Consider the following 20,182-nt stretch of genomic DNA (forward strand, 5'->3'; position numbering starts at 1 on the left):
CTCATTTGCAACTGCGACCTGGCCAAGATAAAGCATAGCAGTGTGAACAGACAACAGAGTTACACATGGAGTAAACAATTAGCAAGTCAATAACACAGTAGAAAAAAATGGGCAATCTATATACAATGTGTGCAAAAGGCATGAGGAGGTGAATAATACAATTTTGCAGATTAACACTGGAGTGATAAATGATCAGATGGGCATGTACAGGTAGAGATATTGGTGATATTGGTGTGCAAAAGAGCAGAAAAGTAAATAAATAAAAACAGTATAAAAACAGTATGGGAATGAGGCAGGTGAAAAAGGGTGAGCTATTTACCTATAGACTATGTACAGCTGCAGCGATCGGTTAGCTGCTCGGATAGCTGATGTTTGAAGTTGGTGAGGGAGATAAAAGTCTCCAACTTCAGCGATTTTTGCAATTGTTCCAGTCACAGGCAGCAGAGTACTGGAACGAAAGGCGGCCAAATGAGGTGTTGGCTTTAGGGATGATCAGTGAGATACACCTGCTGGAGCGCGTGCTACGGATGGGTGTTGCCATCGTGACCAGTGAACTGAGATAAGGCGGAGCTTTACCTAGCATGGACTTGTAAATGACCTGAGCCAGTGGGTCTGGCGCGAATATGTAGTGAGGGCCAGCCGACTAGAGCATACAAGTCGCAGTGGTGGGTGGTATAAGGTGCTTTAGTGACAAAACGGATGGCACTGTGATAGACTGCATCCAGTTTGCTGAGTAGAGTGTTGGAAGCCATTTTGTAGATGACATCGCCGAAGTCGAGGATCGGTAGGATAGTCAGTTTTACTAGGGTAAGCTTGGCAGCGTGAGTGAAGGATGTTGCGGAATAGAAAGCCGACTCTGGATTTGATTTTTGATTGGAGATGTTTGATGTGAGTCTGGAAGGAGAGTTTGCAGTCTAGCCAGACACCTAGGTACTTATAGATGTCCACATATTCAAGGTTGGAACCATCCAGGGTGGTGATGCTAGTCGGGCATGCGGGTGCAGGCAGCGATCGGTTGAAAAGCATGCATTTGGTTTTACTCAGCGTTTAAGAGCAGTTGGAGGCCACGGAAGGAGTGCTGTATGGCATTGAAGCTCGTTTGGAGGTTTGATAGCACAGTGTCCAATGACGGGCCTAGAATGGTGTCGTCTGCGTAGAGGTGGATCAGGGAATCGCCCGCAGCAAGAGCAACATCATTGATATATACAGAGAAAAGAGTCGGCCCGAGGTGAACCCTGTGGCACCCCCATAGAGACTGCCAGAGGACCGGACAGCATGCCCTCTGATTTGACACACTGAACTCTGTCTGCAAAGTAATTGGTGAACCAGGCAAGGCAGTCATCCGAAAAACCGAGGCTGTTGAGTCTGCCGATAAGAATTTGGTGATTGACAGAGTCGAAAGCCTTGGCGAGGTCGATGAAGACGGCTGCACAGTACTGTCTTTTATCGATGGCGGTTATGATATCATTTAGTACCTTGAGTGTGGCTGAGGTGCACCCGTGATCGGAAACCAGATTGCACAGCGGAGAAGGTACGGTGGGATTCGAGATGGTCAGTGACCTGTTTGTTGACTTGGCTTTCGAAGACCTTAGATAGGCAGGGCAGGATGGATATAGGTCTATAGCAGTTTGGGTCCAGGGTGTCTCCTCCTTTGAAGAGGGGGATGACTGCGGCAGCTTTCCAATCCTTGGGGATCTCAGACGATATGAAAGAGAGGTTGAACAGGCTGGTGATAGGGGTGGTTGAAAAAAATGTTATATTTGATTAGACATATTTTATTTGACTTTGTTTCAATGTCGATAGTAAAATGGTATGTTTGAATCAACATCATTGTTTCAACATCAATGATTCCTGCCTGAACAGTGACTTCTACTGGTATATGATTGGCAATGCACTTCATTGAGAACAAGTCTACCATCCGGATGCCTATCTCTATGTACCCTGCTTGGCTTTGGAAACAAGCTGTGTCCTTTTCAGCTAACATATCATGCTGACACAATTACACATTAATCAGCTTCCATACTCATTTAAGTAAACTACCTAAATAACAAAGCATTTGCTGACCAGCTGGCAAGTGTCTTTACAGAAATGTTCAATCTATCCCGTCTTTAATTCCAACATGTTTCAAGCTGACCACCATTGTCCCTGTTCCCAAAAGCTCCAAGGTAACCTGCCTAAATGGCTATTACCCTGTAGCACTCACATCTGTAATCATAAAGTGCTCTGAAAGGCTGGTCATGACACACATCAACACCCTAGACCCAGTCCAATTCGCATAACTGCTCCAACAGATCCACAGATCCACGCAATCTCAACTGCACTTCACACTGCCCTCTCCCACCTGGACAAGAGGGGAAATACAGTAACTACGTGAGATTGCTGTTCATAGACTACAGCTCAGTGTTCAACACTATAATCCCCTAGCTCTTCATCAAGTTAGGAACCCTGTGACTGAACTCCTCCCACGGCAACTGGAGCCTGGACTTCCTGACAGGCCAGCCCCAGGAGGTGAGGGTAGGCAACAACACTTCTGCCACGCTGACCCTCAACACGGGGGTCTCTCAGAGGTGTGTGCTTAGTCCCCTCCTGTACTCCCTGGTCACCCACGACTGCACGGCCACGCATGACTCCAACACCATCATCAAGTTTGCTGTGGACACGATGATGCTTGGTCTGATCAACAACGGCAATGAGTCAGCCTACGGGGAGGAGGTCAGAGACTTCACAGTGTTGTGCCAGGATGTTAACCTCTCCCTCAATGTCAGTAAGAGCAAGGGGCTGATCGTGGACTATAGGAGAAAGTGGGGAGAGCACATCCCCATTGACGGGACTGTTGTGGAGTGGGTTGAGAGCTTCAAGTTCCTTGGTGTCCACATTACTAAAGACCTAACATGTTCCACACAGTCATAAAGAGGGCACTCCCCCTTGGGAGGCTGACAAGATTCTTAAGAAGTTCTACAGTTGTACCATCAAGAGCATCTTGACTGGCTGCATCACCGCTTTGTATGGCAAATGCACTACCATAGACTGACAAGCACTACAGAGGGTGACAGCCTAGTACATCCCTGCCATCCAAGACCACTATTTTTTATATCTTTTATTTTACCTTTATTTAACCAGGCAAGTCAGTTAAGAACACATTCTTATTTTCAATGACGGCCTGGGAACAGCCTGTTCAGGGGTAGAACGACAGATTTGTACCTTGTCAGCTCGGGGGTTTGAACTCACAACCTTCCGGTTACTAGTCTAACGCACTAACCACTAGGCTACGCTGCCGCCCCGGCATTTATATTAGGCGGTGTCAGAGGAAGGCCTGAAAAATTGCCAAAGACTCCATCCACCCAAGCCATAGACTGTTCAGTCTGCTACCTTCCGGCAAACGGTACCATAGCATCGGCTCAGCTCTCGGACAGGCAGGCTCCGAGAGAGCTTCTACCCCGAAGCTATAAGACTGTTAAATAGCCAGACTGCTAATTAGTAAATTAATGAACTACCCGAACTATCTGCACTGACTTTATCTTGCACTGACCGTACGCATGCTCACTAGACTATATACAGTATATATATGCTACATTGACACTCACACACAAAAGCCACAGTCATTTACATACATTACATACGCACACACACATGAATACCGACACAACACAAACACACATACACGCACACACACACATACACACACACACACACACACACATTTACACTCATCATTTTCTGCTACTCAGTTTTTTGTTTCACTCCTATTATCTATCTGGATGCCAAGTCACTTTACACTACCTTCATGTACCTTGAACCTTTGCACTGGTATTCCCTGTATATACAGTAGCGCCTTGTGTATTTCATTTTGTTCCTCATGTTACTATTTTAGTTGTATTTTTCAACTCTGCGTTGTTGGGAAGGGCTCGTAAGCAAGCATTTTACAGAAAAGTCCACACCAGTTGTACTAAATGCATGTGAAAAAAATCTAATTTGATACAACGAAATAGTTGAAAGTAACTTCTCTAACATTTCTTACACATGCTGTATGTGAAAGTACATTTGGAGTGAGGTTGGGTTTATATAATCTACATTGACATCTGATTTGTCCAACAAAAGACACCACTATTTCACCATGTTGATAGGTATACTATCCTTCATAGTTGATTAGCTCTTTGGATGTTTTAAGTAGTTATGGACTGTCCTGTTGGAAGGTGAACCTTCACTCCAGTCTGAGGACCTGAGCGCTCTGGAGCAGGTTTTCATCAAGGATCTCTCTGTACTTTGCTCCGTTCATCTTTCCCTTGATCCTGACTAGTCCCTGCCAATGAAAGACATCCCCATATCATGATGCTGCCACCACCATGCTTCACCTTAGGGCTGGTGCCAGATTTCCTTCAGATGTGACAAATGGCATTAAGGCTAAAGTGTTTAATCTTGGTTTCATCAGACCAGAGAATCTTGTTTTTCATGGTCAGTCCTTTAGGTACCTTTTGGCAAACTCCAAGTGGGCTGTCATGTGATTTTTACTGAGGAGTGGCTTCTGTCTGGCAACTCTAATATAAAGGCCTGATTGGTGGAGTGCTGCAGAGATGGTTGTCACAGTGGAAGCCACTGTGTTTTTGGGGACCTTCAATCCAGCAGAATTGGATTGGGATTTTTTTGCTACCCTTCTCCAGATCTGTGCCTCGACACAATCGTGTCTCGGAGCTCTACGGACAATTCCTTCAACCTAATGGCTTGGTTTTTGCTCTGACATGCACTGTCAACTGTGGGACCTTATATAGACAGGTGTGTTTCTTTCCAAATCATGTCCAATCAATTAAATTTACCACAGGTGGACTCCAATGAAGTTGTAGAAACATTTTAAGGATGATCAATGGAAACAGGATGCACCTGAGCTCAATATAGAATCTCATAGCAAAGTGGGCCAAAAAAGTATTTAGTCAGCCACCAATTGTGCAAGTTCTCCCACTTAAAAAGATGAGAGAGGCCTGTAATTTTCATCATAGGTACACTTCAACTATGACAGAGAAAAATGAGAAAAGAAAATCCAGAAAATCACATTGTAGGATTTTCTATGAATTTATTGGCAAATTATGGTGGAAAATAAGTATTTGGTCACCTACAAACAAGCAAGATTTCACAGACCTGTAACTTATTTTTTAAGAGGCTCCTCTGTCCTCCACTCGTTACCTGTATTAATGGCACCAGTTTGAACTTGTTATCAGTATAAAAGGCACCTGTCCACAACCTCAAACAGTCACACTCCAAACTACACTTTGGCCAAGACCAAAGAGCTGTCAAAGGACACCAGAAACAAAATTGTAGACCTGCACCAGGCTGGGAAGACTGAATCTGCAATAGGTAAGCAGCTTGGTTTGAAGAAATCAACTGTGGGAGCAATTATTAGGAAATGGAAGACATACAAGACCACTGATAATCTCCCTCAATCTGGGGCTAAAGATCTCATGTCAAAAGGATCACAAGAACGGTGAACAAAAATACACGGGGGGACCTAGTGAATGAACAGAGAGCTGGGACCAAAGTAACAAAGCCTACCATCAGTCACTATGCCGCCAGGGGCTCAAATCCTGCAGTGCCAGACTTGTCCACCTGCTTAAGCCAGTACATGTCCAGGCCCATCTGAAGTTTGCTAGAGAGCATTTGGATGATCCAGAAGAAGATTGGGAGAATGTCATATGGTCAGATGAAACCAAAATATAACTTTTTGGCAAAAACTCAACTCGTCGTGTTTGGAGGACAAAGAGTTGCATCCAAAGAACACCATACCTACTGTGAAGCATGGGGGTGGAAACATCATGCTTTGGCGCTGTTTTTCTGCAAAGGGACCAGGGCGACTGATCCGTGTAAAGGAAAGAATGAATGGAGCCATGTATCGTGAGATTTTGAGTGAAAACCTCCTTCCATCAGCACGGGCATTGAAGATGAAACGTGGCTGGGTCTTTCAGGATGACACTGATCCCAAACACACCGCCCGGGAAACGAAAGTGTGGCTTCGTAAGAAGCATTTCAAGGTCCTGGAGTGGCCTAGCCAGTCTCCAGATCTCAACCCCATAGAAAATATTTGGAGGGAGTTGAAAGTCCGTGTTGCCCAGCAACAGCCCCAAAACATCACTACTCTAGAGGAGATCTGCATGGAGGAATGGGCCAAAATACCAGCAACAGTGTGTGAAAACCTTGTGAAGACTTACAGAAAACGTTTGACCTCTGTCATTGCCAACAAAGGGGATATAACAAAGTAATGAGTTAAACTTTTGTTATTGACCAAATACTTATTTTCCACCATAATTTGCAAATAAATTCATAAAAAATCCTACAATGTGATTTTCTGGATTTTTTTTCTAATTTTGTCTGTCATAGTTGAAGTGTACCTATGATGAAAATTACAGGCCTATCATCTTTTTAAGTGGGAGAACTTGCACAATTGGTGTGCTGACTAAATGCTTTTTTCCCCCACTGTATGTAAATAAGGTATTTCTGTTTTTCATTTTTAATAAATGTGCCCCCTTTGTCATTATGGGGTATTGTGCGTAGATTGATGAGGAAAACATTTCATTTAATACATTTAGAATAAGGCTGAAAAATGTAACAAAATGTGGAAGACATTTTAGATGATTGTGGACTACAGGAAAAAGAGGACTGAGCACGCCCCCATTCTCATCGACGGGGCTGCAGTGGAGCAGGTTTAGAGCTTCAAGTTTATTCGTGTCCACATCACCAACCAACTAACAAGGCCCAAGCACTCCAAGCACACCAAGTCATGAAGAGGGCAGGACAAAACCTATTCCCCCTCAGGTGACTGAAAATATTTGGCAAGGGTCCTCAGATCCTCAAAATGTTCAACAGCTGCACCATCGAGAGCATACTGGTTGCATCACTGCCTGGTATGGCAAATGCTCATTCTCTGACCGTAAGGCACTACAGAGGGTAGTCCGAACAGCCCAGTACGTCACTGGGGCTAAGCTTCCTGCCATCCAGGACCTCTATACCAGGCGGTGTCAGAGGAAAGCCCTAAAAATGGTCAAAGACTCCAGCCATCCTAGTCATAGATTGTTCTCTCTGCTACTGCACCGCAAATGGTACCGGAGCGCCAAGTCTAGGTCCAAGAGGCTTCTAAATAGCTTCTTCCCCCAAGCCATAAGACTCCTGAACACCTTATCAAATGGCTACCCAGACTATTTGCATTGCTCTCCCCACCCCCTTTTTACACCTCTGCTACTCTCTGTTATCATTTATGCATAGTCACTTTAATAACTCTACCTACATGGACATATTACCTCAACTAACCGGTTCTCCCGCACATTGAATCTGTACCGGTACCCCGCTGTATATAGTCTCACTGTTGTTATTTTACTGCTGCTCTTTAATTACTTGTTACTTTTATTTGTTATTCTTATCCGTATTCGTATTCGGCACGTGACTAATACAATTTGATTTGACTGACAAGATATGACGGCTTATTAAACAGAGATGAGAAAAAAATAGAGAGAAAGGGACGTTTATTTTAGATACATTCTAGGACTGTCTTCACATTAATCATATACATTGTACACAAACCACCTCTCATTTTGGAATAAGACGTATTGAATGTATGTGTTGAATGCCATCGTTCGTCATATATCTCTGTCGAAACCAAACCTTGAAAGGGGGTTTTGTTGGCATTTCCCCAGCCCGCTTGTACATGCTCTGATTGTCCATCAGAGGTTACAATGTCTTTCTTCTTAGTTGTTCGGTCTCCAATGAGCTTTGTTCAGAACTCGTTCTTAGCTCATGTGGATAGTCAGAGTCAGAGCCTGTTCATGTTCGAGTATAGTCTGGTGAGTTTATCTTCTTCACCTCGTGTTGTTTCAACAATTTCCCACGTGTAGCTAACGCTCCATGTTTCCTGGTCTGGTAGGTGAGGTTATTGTCTCATCTAGTGTTGAGGTTGAGAGTTTCAGGGTTTCTGTCACGCTCTGACCGTAGAGCGCTTTTTATGTCTCTATGGGTTGCTTTTTATGTCTTTATGGGTTGCTCAGGGTGTGATTTGGGTGTGCATTTTATGTTGTTTTTCTATGTATTTGTATTTCTTTGTTTTGGCCGGGTATGGTTCTCAATCAGGGACAGCTGTCAATCGTTGTCTCTGATTGAGAACCATACTTAGGTAGCTTTCCCCCACAGGGTTTTTGTGGGTAGTTGTTTTCTGATTTGTGTCTTTCTGCACCAGACAGAACTGTTTCGGTTTCGTTCGTTCTCTTTGTTTTTTTGTTAATCAGTGTTCAGTTCAAATAATAAAGATGAACACGTACCACGCTGCACCTTAGTCCTCCACTCCTTCCAACAGCCGTTACAGTTTCTAACCATTTCAACATGTGGTCCACGGTCTCATGTCTTACGGTATGATATGTTCATTCTTACCCAGTCTTTTTAAAAAGAGAGGTTTCAAAGGTTCACACTGACAAGCTCTCTGATTTCATTCGGGGTGTGGCTACTTAATGGACAACGCATCATCAAAACTATGATCTCGTTATAGTCTATATTAACAAAACTATTCTCTTCATCCTTGATATTTCCTACACAACGTAAAGGATGTAAACCTGACATACACCGTGTGAAAGCTCTTCAAGTTACAATATTTTCGGTAAAAAAAATTATACAATTTTTGTTATGACATCACGAAATAGACATTAATGTTCCATAGACCATCTCTCATCATTCCCCACGTCCGGATGTTTGGAAATATTGTTCCAGTGTTCTCACTTTTGGACGTTAGAGTTTTTGGGTGGCAAAATGTCTCTGTAACAAAGGCACATTCCGATCACCACTCCTGAAGACCAAAAAGAGTTCCCTGCTACATACAATTTACGATTGGCTTGAGGTGTCATCAATCCCTACTCCTTTCTGTGGGTGAGAGGGGTCTGGTGGACATTGATCCATTGTAACATGATCTTTGGATCCTTAGACTCATGCAGCTTATATGCACTTAACATTTTCTAATTTATTTTATTCCATGCTATTGTTACAAATACATTTGTGTTGACTTTGATTAGGGCGTGGGAATCTAAGAGCATCTGCTAGGCTATATTAACAAACGAGGATTGCATAGTTCACCACATGATCCTCAAACCAAAGACTGGCCAAACTTGTGATTCTAAAAGTGTGACAAAATCTATGGATAGTAGACTACAATTTTGTCTATCAAACAGGTAGGGCTACCTCTTATTTCTTGAAAAGGAAGAAATAGGCTCCAACACAAACTCTCTTATTTTTAGTAGCCTAAAGTCAAATTAAAATGAAGTCCTTGAATTGCCTTACTTTCAGCACCTACGCGCTGTCGCTTCATAGTAATGTAAATTACTCAAATATGGCTAATTTTGAGTACAATACCTCTGACAAAAAGCTTCATTATGGGCCACGAAACATTGTTTTTTAAAAATTAAAATCAATTAAATCAGTAGCAAGCTTACCTTCGGTCCTCCTTCTCATCTTCAGTCTCCCTCTCAAACTGAATAGGAGGATATCAGTAGGCCTAGTCCGCGTGCACAGATATTGCATTTCTTGGACAAATTTGTAAAAATTCCGGAAGAAGCTTTTGACTCGTCTCCTGAAGAGCCACCATACATCAGCGGTCATTGGTTAGGCAGCACAAAGGATTAACATCAGCAAGAGCAGGGCAGGCCCATGTCTCATGATTGGGAACACCTATCCATTGCAATGTGACATTTCACATGAGCAATATGAGCAATATGACATTTCATCTACTTCAAATTACATTACCCTCCCCTGGTCTAAATTACATATACTAAACCCTCCCCCTGACTGAAATTGAAAATGCATGACTTTCCCCCATTTTCCTCCGGGTAACAATTGTGTACATTTTGACCTCTCCCTTTCAATTAGCCCTATAATTAGGATGCCAAATTCATGATCCAGCATTCTGAAGCTTGACTTACCCTTCATGGTCAATGCTAAGGTTAATCATTGACACAAACCTGTCTTCCTCATATGTATTGAACTTAGTAGGAAATCAGCCAAATATATAGACATGAACAAAATGCATAAGTGATTTGTGTTTTCCGTAAAACTTTCTGAAGAGGTAACGGTGTGTGTGTGTTTAGTTGTCTATCACTTTGTGTATCCAATACCAATGACGCTAATGACATTCTCTTCTGGCAGATGGAAACACTTTCCCCAAAACCTTCTAAATTAAATATTACCGACAAAGTAGTCTATGCTCACCAATGGATTATTTGCAACAATGCGTTGGTGATTTGTTTAGCAAACTCTGCAATCACGTTTTCTATAGAAACGGTGCTAACTAAGAAAATCTCTTACTGGTGCATTCTTAAGTTAAAAGGTATCTACATCCAAAAATGAAAATGTCTTTTTCCCAGACCTCAAAAGTGGTCTTCTGATGTGGTTTAAGCATTGTTGTGGACTTAGAACATCCAATGCTGTTGTTTTTCTATTAATAAAGTGTGATTTTGAAAGTGAAACCTGTGGGGGGGTCTGAAACCTGGAAAAACATTACGGAATTTAGGAAATACTCAATGGAATTAGGCGAAAAATCAATGATTTTATAGGGCCCTACTGATGTTATATATTGAGTAGGATTAAAATAGTGTTTTCATAGCCTAATAAACATATTTAGTATATTTTACTTGCATTCTCTCTTATTCTGGACAACTTCTAATCTACATTGCTATACTGTAAAGGCCTTCAAAAACATGAAACAACGGATCAAATTATGCAGGCCTATGCACTTCAAGCCCAGCTTGTTCGGTAAATGAAGAGAGAAGACAGACAGTATGATTACCTGGCCACTGCCCTTTGCAGTCCTTTTAACGGGTTGTGTGATTTAATCACCGATACCATTGAGTGACTTTGCTCTTGTGCCATAAAATGTGTGGTTAGGACGCAATCTAAAAATGAGAAGAGAAAGCTTGCCTATGAAGTCATTAACATTCACAGTGATGTACTCTCACTGTGGAAATTATGGGGCCCTGTCATTGCTCACGGCCTTCCTCCCGCCTGGCCTTCTTAAAATACAATTCCTGCTCCTCATTTTTACAGGCCTGGTATAATGTGGTATTAAAATGCAAAGGCTTCTATTGAGTTAACTTTTTTCAGACATCTGTTTAATTTAATTAAATGTCAAGTGAAATGACAATTAGGTCTGGCACAATTACCGTGTAATCGTGTACCGGTTATGGATGAAGAGCATTTTTTTTGTGGAACTAAAGACGGGACGGCCAGTCATTTTCGTGTAGTCGAGTCTGTTTCCGCGGTAACGTAGACTTTAACAATGTGATGAAACTTTGTTGCTCCTTGCTGAAACAAGCAAGGTGCTGTACCAAATGAGTCTTCGGCTGCCTAGCCAATGCCCCTTTCCCTGCAGCACACATTGAAATAGTATGAATAGAACTGGCTTGGAACCTCTAACCCTGGCAATTGACTGGTAAACTTATGGGTACACTTGCAATGGCTGCCTGGTATTGTGATGGAATAATTCGGGTGATTGTGGGCAAACAGCCTGGAGGTGTGTTGGGTCATTGTCCCGTTGAAAAACAAATGATAGTCTCACTAAGCGCAAACCAGATGGAATGGGTTATCGCTGCAGAATACTGTGGTAGCCATGCTGGTTAAATGTGCCTTGAATCCTAAATAAATTACAGAAAGTGTCACCATCAAAGCACCCCCACACCATCAAACCTCCTCCATGCTTCACGGTGGGAACCACATATGTAGAGATCATCTGTTCACCTACTCTGTGTTTCACAAAGACACAGCGGTTGGAATCAAAAATCTTAAATTTGGACTCATCAGACCATAGGACAGATTTCCACCGGTCCAATGTCCATTGTTCCATTGTTCTCGGCCCAAACAAGTCTCTTCTTATTATTGGTGTCCTTTAGTAGTGGTTTCTTTGCAGCAATTCAACCATAAAGGCCTGATTCACGTCTCCTTTCAACAGTTGATGTTGAGATGTGTCTGTTGCTTGAACTCTGACGGGTTTATTTGGGCTGCAATTTCAGAGGCTGGTAACTCTAATTGACTTATCCTCTGCAGCAGAGGTAACTCTGGGTCTTTTTTTCCTGTGGCGGTCCTCATGAGAGCCAGTTTCATCACAGCGCGTGATGGTTTTGCAACTGCACTTGAAGCAACTTTCAAAGTTTCTTCAAGTTGATATTTTCTTCAAGTCTAAATTGTTTGGATTGACTGACCTTAAATGCCTTAAACACATTAAGAAGGAAAGAAATTCCCCAAATGAACTTTTAATAAGGCACACCTGTTAATTGAAATGCCTTCCAGGTGACTATGTCATGAAGCTGGTTGAGAGAATGCCAAGAGTGTGCAAAGCAGACATCAATGCAAAGGGTGGTTACTTTTGTCACGCCTTGGTCTTAGTATTTTGTGTTTTCTTTAATTATTTGATCAGGCCAGGGTGTGACATGGGTTTATGTTGTTGTATTTGGTGGGTGATTGTTCCTGTCTCTGTGTAGTTTCACCAGATAGGCTGTAATTAGGTTTCACGTTCCGTTTGTTGTTTTGTATTTTGTAATAATTATTTAATGTGTCACTTTGTTCATTAAAGTAATGAGTAACCACCACGCTGCATTTCGGTCCGACTCTCTTTTTACAAACGAAGAACGCTGTTACAGAATCACCCACCACACTCGGACCGAGCAGCGTGTTAACAGGCAGCAGCGAAAGGAGGAAGTTATGGACAGCAGAGGCATGGAGTATACGACGTGGGAAGAAATCGACAGGTGGGCGGCCGACCCAGAGAGAGTGCAGGAGCCCGCCTGGGATTCGCTAGACCAGTGCGAAGAGGGCTATAGGCGAATGGAGTCGAAAAGAAAGACACAGCGGCGCAGAGAGAAAACCGAAAGTAACCCCCAAATATTTATTGGGGGAGGGCGCAGAGAGAGAGTGGCTGAGTCAGGAGTCAGACCTGAGCCTACTCTCCCTGTTAATTGTGAGGAACAGCAATATAAGGACTTCTGGTCTTGGGAGATGATATTAGACGGAAAAGGACCCTGGGCCCAGCCGGGAGAATATCGCCATCCCAAGGAAGAACTAGAGGCGGCTAAAGCGGAGAGGCGCTGGTATGAGGAGGCAGCACGGCGACACGGTTGGAAGCCCGAAAAGCAGCCCAAAACAATTATTGGGGGGGGGGGCTTAATGGGAGTATGGCTATGCCAGGTAGGAGACCTGCGCATACTCCCTGTGCTTACCGGTGGGCTAGAGAGACCGGGCAGACACCGTGTTATGCTATGGAGCGCACTGTGTTTCCAGTGCGGGTGCATAGCCCGGTGCGGTTCATACCAGCCCTTCGTATTGGCCGGGCTAGAGTGGGCATCGAGCCAGGTAAGCTTGGGCAGGCTCGGTGCTCAAGAGCTCCAGTGCGCCTGCACGGTTCGGTCTATCCAGAGCCACCTCCACACACCAGTCCTCCGGTAGCAGCTCCCGGCACCAGGCTTCCTGTGCGTGTCCTCGATCCTGTAGCACCAGTTCCAGCACCACGCACCAGGCCTTCTGTGCGCCTCGCCTGTTCAGCACAGCCAGAGCCTTCCTTCCCTCCTGCGCTGTCGGAGTCTCCCGCCTGTTCAGCACAGCCAGAGCCTTTCTTCCCTCCTGCGCTGTCGGAGTATCCCGCCTGTTCAGCGCTATCAGAGCCTTCCTCCTCTACAGCGCTGCCGGAGCCTCCTGCCTGTTTGGAGCAGCCTGAGCTGCCAGTCTGCAGGGAGCTGTCAGTCTGCAAGGTGCTGTCAGTCTGCATGAAGCAGCCAGAGCTGTCAGTCTGCAAAGAGCTGCCAGTCTGCAGGGTGCTGTCAGCCTGCATGGAGCAGTCAGAGCTGTCAACCTGCATGGAGCAGTCAGAGCTGTCAGTCTGTATGAAGCAGTCAGAGCTGTCAGCCTGCATGGAGCAGTCAAAGCTGTCAGTCAGTTCGAAGCAGCCAGAGCTGTCAGTCTGCATGAAGCAGCCAGAGCTCAGTCTGCAAAGAGCTGCCAGTCTGCAGGGTGCTGTCAGCCTGCATGGAGCAGTCAGAGCTTTCAACCTGCATGGAGCAGTCAGAGCTGTCAGTCTGTATGTCAGAGCTGTCAGCCTGCATGGAGCAGTCAGAGCTGTCAGCCTGCATGGAGCAGTCAGAGCTGTCAACCTGCATGGAGCAGTCAGAGCTGTCAGTCTGTATGAAGCAGTCAGAGCTGTCAGCCTGCATGGAGCAGTCAAAGCTGTCAGTCAGTTCGAAGCAGCCAGAGCTGTCAGTCTGCATGAAGCAGCCAGAGCTGTCAGTCTGCAAAGAGCTGTCAGTCTGCAAAGATCTGCCAGTCTGCAAGGAGCTGTCAGTCTGCATAGAGCAGCTAGATCCGCCAGTCAGCCATGATCTTCTAGATCTGCCATTCAACCAGATTCTTCCAGATCTGCCAGTCAACCAGTCTCTTCCAGATCTGCCAGTCAACCAGTCTCTTCCAGATCTGCTAGTCAACCAGAATCTTCCAGATCCGCCAGCCAGCCAGGATCTACTGGAGCCTAATACGTACCTGAGCTTCATCTCAGTACTGGGCTTCCCCTCAGTTCCGGGCTTCCCCTCAGTTCCGGGCTTCCCCTCAGTTCCGGGCTTCCTCTCAGTTCCGGGCTGCCCCTCAGTTCCGGGCTGCCCCTCAGTTCCGGGCTGCCCCTCAGTCCCGAGCTGCCCCTCAGTCCCGAGCTGCCTCAGTCCCGAGCTGCCCCTCAGTCCCGAGCTGCCCCTCAGTCCCGAGCTGCCCCTCAGTCCCGAGATGCCCCTCAGTCACGAGCTGCTCCTCAGTTCTGTGGGGTTCTGGGTGAGGACTATTAGGCCATGGTCGGCGGCGAGGGTGGATTATCCCAGGACGCGAAGGGGAGGAACTAGGACATTAATGGAGTGGGGTCCACGTCCCGAGCCGGAACCGCCACCATGGACAGACGCCCACCCGGACCCTCCCTATGGTTTTGAGGTGCGTCCGGGAGTCCGCACCTTAGGGGACCTTCTGTCACGCCTTGGTCTTAGTATTTTGTGTTTTCTTTAATTATTTGGTCAGGCCAGGGTGTGACATGGGTTTATGTTGTTGTATTTCGTGGGTGATTGTTCCTGTCTCTGTGTAGTTTCACCAGATAGGCTGTAATTAGGTTTCACGTTCCGTTTGTTGTTTTGTATTTTGTAATAGTTATTTCATGTGTCACTTTGTTCATTAAAGTCATGAGTAACCACCACGCTGCATTTCGGTCCGACTCTCTTTCTACAAACGAAGAATGCCGTTACAACTTTGAAGAATCTCAAATATAAAATATATTTTGCTTTGTTGAACACTTTTTTGGTTACTACATGATTCCATGTGTTATTTCATAGTTTTGTTGTCAACACTATTATTCTACAATGTAGGAAATAGTAAAAAGAAAGAAACCCTTGACTGAGTAGGTGTGTCCAAATGTTTGACTGGTACTGTATGTCTGACCCTGCCTGCCGTCCTGTGCCTTTGTCCCTACTCTGGATGACCAACCTCTGCCTGACCTGAACCTGACCCTGCCTGCCGTCCTGTGCCTTTGTCCCTACTCTGGATTACCAACCTCTGCCTGACCTGAACCTGACCCTGCCTGCCATCCTGTGCCTTTGTCCCTACTCTGGATTACCAACCTCTGCCTGACCTGAACCTGAGCCTGCCTGCCATCCTGTGCCTATGCCACTACTCTGGATGACCAACCTCTGCCTGACCTGAACCTGACCCTGCCTGCCGTCCTGTTCCTTTGTCCCTACTCTGGATGACCAACCTCTGCCTGACCTGAACCTGACCCTGCCTGCCGTCCTGTGCCTTTGTCCCTACTCTGGATGACCAACCTCTGCCTGACCTGAACCTGACCCTGCCTGCCGTCCTGTGCCTTTGTCCCTACTCTGGATTACCAACCTCTGCCTGACCTGAACCTGACCCTGCCTGCCATCCTGTGCCTTTGTCCCTACTCTGGATGACCAACCTCTGCCTGACCTGAACCTGACCCTGCCTGCCGTCCTGTGCCTTTGTCCCTACTCTGGATGACCAACCTCTGCCTGACCTGAACCTGACCCTGCCTGCCGTCCTGTGCCTTTGTCCTTACTCTGGATTACCAACCTCTGCCTGACCTGAACCTGACCCTGCCTGCCATCCTGTGCCTTTGCCACTACTCTGGATTACCCCCTGCATGCCTTGACCTGTCGTTAGCCGGCCCCTGTTGCTGTAATAAACATTGTTACTTGCTATTGTTCCCACCGTTGACCAGGCTCAATCTGAACTACAGTCTACCTTCATTGTACTACAGAAACTTTATTGACCTGAAATTAGTACAGAATGCAGGTAAAAACGAGTCTGTTCTCTAGAGAGCATAAAAGTCTGATTTAAGCATATGCACTTTGGTGTCCATATTCAACATGTCTGTGCTTACACATATCTGGGCATCTGGATAGACGAAAAGTTTTCATTAAATAAGCATATTGATGAGTTAGCGAAGAAGCTGAGAATAAAAATGGGCTTCTTCTTTAGAAATAGGTCTGGCCTGTTCCCACCGGTCCTAGACCATGGCGACATCATCTATATGAACACAGCTGCCACGTCATTAAAGCCGTTAGATGCATTTGATCATGTTACGGGCGACAATGTTAGTTATCATCACCGCATTCTCTACCAGAAAGTTCCTTGGCCCTCTTTGATGTCACATACTGTAGGTTGATACATTACTATGTTTTCATTTATAAAGCACTTTTACAAAAGGTCCCACTGTACCTAACATTTTGACTAAACCCTCGACATATGAGTTACCACACCTGGTCTCATGGATGACTCTGGAAATTCCTTTGGTCTCTACTGAATGAGGTAAATCAGCTTTTAGTTTTCTTGCAACTTGTTTGTGGACCAATCTTCAAATTGTAATTACATTTCATGTTCTGGTGCCTCTAGGGTAATTCAGAAAGCGGATTGAGGACCTTATTCCTGTGTTTTTTTTATGACCGTGCTTTTCTTTCTGCTTTAATTCTGTTTTTCTATTTTCATGTGTGTTTTCCGTAATTTATGTAGCTTGGGGCTCATGTGTAAGATATCTTGGTCTCAGTATGACTCCCTGATAAAATCAAGGTTCAATAAAATGGGCGCCAAGATCGCGTTAAATAAATAATTATATTGCTTGTTTATGAATAACATTACTACTGGGCTGTCTGGCACCTCGCCAACATTACAGGCACATTTAGTCTTTGCCACTCCCTGGTGAGTGAACAATGAAACCGAGTAGGTCTAGTCAACAACACTTCAACAACACTTCATACTCACGAAGCAGCATTCTAACCAGTGGCTCTACTAAAACCAGGGTATAAGAGAGACACTACTTCAAGTCTTAGGCAGGGTGATATTACCACAAGATGCTCGCTCTGGCGTTCGGGTTACCAGCCAGAGATACTAAATCTAGTACTCGCAGCACTCTGAATCCAGTTGTGTGATTCATGTCATGAAAGGATGACTTCACAACAATGGTCTGGATGTATCAGTATCTATACCGAACAAAATTATAAACACAACAGGTAGTGTTGGTCTAATGTTTCATGAACTGAAATAAAAGATCCCAGAAATGTTCTGTACGCACAAAAAGTGTGTTTTTCTTAAATGTTGTGTAGACATTTGTTTACATCCCTGTTAGTAAGCATTTCTAATTTGTCAAGATAATCCATCCACTTGACAGGTGTGGCATATCAAGAAGCTGATTAAACAGCATGACCAATACACAGGTGCACCTTGTTCTGGGGACAATAAAAGGCCTCTCTAAAATGTGCAGTTTTGTCACACAACACCATGCCACAGATGTCTCAAGTTTTGAGAGAGCTGTTGCCAGAGAATTTAATGTTCATGTCTAATCCACCTCCAACATTGTTTTAGAGAATTGTGCAGTACGTCCAACCGGCCTCGACCACAGACCATGTGTAACCAAGCAAGCCCAGGACCTCCACCTACGGGATTGTCTTGATTCTTCACCTACGGGATTGTCTGTAGTGTTGGGGGGTGCTGAGGAGTATTTCTGTCTGTAATTAAAAAAACTTTTGTGGGGACAAACTTTCCGATTGGCTGGGCCTGGCTCCCCAGTGGATGTGAAATCCATAAATTAGGACCTAATGAATTTATTTCAATTGACTGATTTCCTTCTATGAACTGTAACTCAGTAAAATCTTTGCAATTGTTGCATGTTTCATTTATATTTTTGTTCAGTATATTTTTCGTCTGTATAATTAGAAAAATAGTAAATAACAAGCTTTCAGTTCAATGTGTCTCAATTTCCTTCGCAAAAGGTACCATACTTGCATAGTTCTAGAAACCTTAGACAACCGGCTTTCAGTTCAAGGTATCTGCATGTGTCAGTTAGTAAAGCAGGCGAACCCTCCCTGCCTGACCAGTGGGAATTTTTATCCTTACTCGTTTTAACCAATGACAATAACGGCATTGCTAAGATGCTAAGATGCTAAGCTGCACAGCTAGCAAATGCTAAAACCAACATGGAGAGCTAGCAGCTCGTGTTCAACACAAAATGTGAACATTCCATTGTAGAAAGATAACATTCTTAACGAACAGAATTTTGACTATAAAATTTCAATTAAGTTCACAGGAAACATATTTGACTACTTTTTACTAGACAGCAATATTTACACACTTTCAATGAACAAATTTGAAGGGCAGAAAGTCACCTACCTCTACCAATGCAAGCAGAAGGACAGAAAAAGTAGCCTTTCAACTGGTGAGGCAACAGGTTTATGGAGATGGAGTGAACCATTCCATAGTTTTAACTTATTTTATAAATGGTCTTTTATTTTCTTATACCAACTCTGTTAAACTCAGATTACAGATACATATTTACATTGTGTTGATTATTTATTAATTCAATTTCCCACTAATTTTTTTTGCATTTTATGTGGCCTAATTCGTGTGAAAAGACACATTTTTGTGCAACTTAATTAATAGGAAAATATATTTTGGGGGCGGGCAAACTTCAGAACAATATTTTGAAAGTTATTAGAGCAATGCATGATGGGCAGTGGTGTTCTACACTGCCCTTATTTTGTGTCACACATTTACTTACATAATTTAAAAAAAAAATCCTCCATAAAGCATTTCATATTTCGTTGAGCCTACACTACCGTTGACAAAATTGTCCATTAAAATATCAAATTGATCAGAAATATAGTGTAGACTTGGTTAATGTTGTAAAGGTTCTATTGCAGCTGGAAAAGGCAGATTTTTTTAAATGGAATATTTACATAGGCGTACAGAGGCCCATCGTCACCAACCATCACTCCCGTGTTCCAATGGCACATTGTGCTAGCTAATCCAAGTTGAAATATTCATTATCTTTCTATGAGGATTAGGCTATTATAAAGATTATTGCCTTGTACACCTTGTATATACAAATGTTCACCTTCATGTTTAGGTAATTCTCTGTTCACAAAAAAAGCACAGTGTAACAGCCATCGGTGGAAGAAGGTGAGGACCAAAGCGCAGGATGGTACTTGTTCATGTTATTTATTTAAAACAAACAAACCAACCCACAACCCACAACCGCTCTGTCAGGTGCAGCCCACACTAAACAGAAAGTATAATCACCCACAACTCAAGGGTGAAAACAGGCTGCCTAAGTATGGTTCTCAATCAGGGAAAACGATTGACAGCTGCCTCTGATTGAGAACCATACCAGGCCAAACACAAAAACACCACATAGAAAAAGGAACATAGACAACCCACCCAACTCACGCCCTGACCATACTAAAACAAAGACATAACAAAAGAACTAAGGTCAGAACGTGACACACAGTAAATATGCACTAGTGGTCTTGAACAGAAGCCAGTTACATAATTCTCAAACGTTCACATAACCTTTTTGAATTTTTCTCCAACTATATTGTTCCAAAACAATATCAAGCTCCAAAGGTAGCTGTGTAGTTTAATAAAAATATAAAAGGTCTATTTGCATTTTGTCTTTTATTTAAGAGTAGCCTATTGGGACCATGGTCAGTGAATTTAAATTAACGCAATAAAACTTCCTAACCTCTCCCTAACCTGCTCTAGCCTATGGTCCGAAAGTCTGAAGTTAGGCATTTTCTATAGAGCTTGTGTCTCCCATAAATGTTATTTGTACTTATCCATTAGAGACTGTGTCCTGTGGTCTCACTGTGAC

This window comes from Oncorhynchus keta, chromosome 10 (assembly GCF_023373465.1).
Source record: "Oncorhynchus keta strain PuntledgeMale-10-30-2019 chromosome 10, Oket_V2, whole genome shotgun sequence".
Lineage (NCBI taxonomy): Eukaryota > Metazoa > Chordata > Actinopteri > Salmoniformes > Salmonidae > Oncorhynchus > Oncorhynchus keta.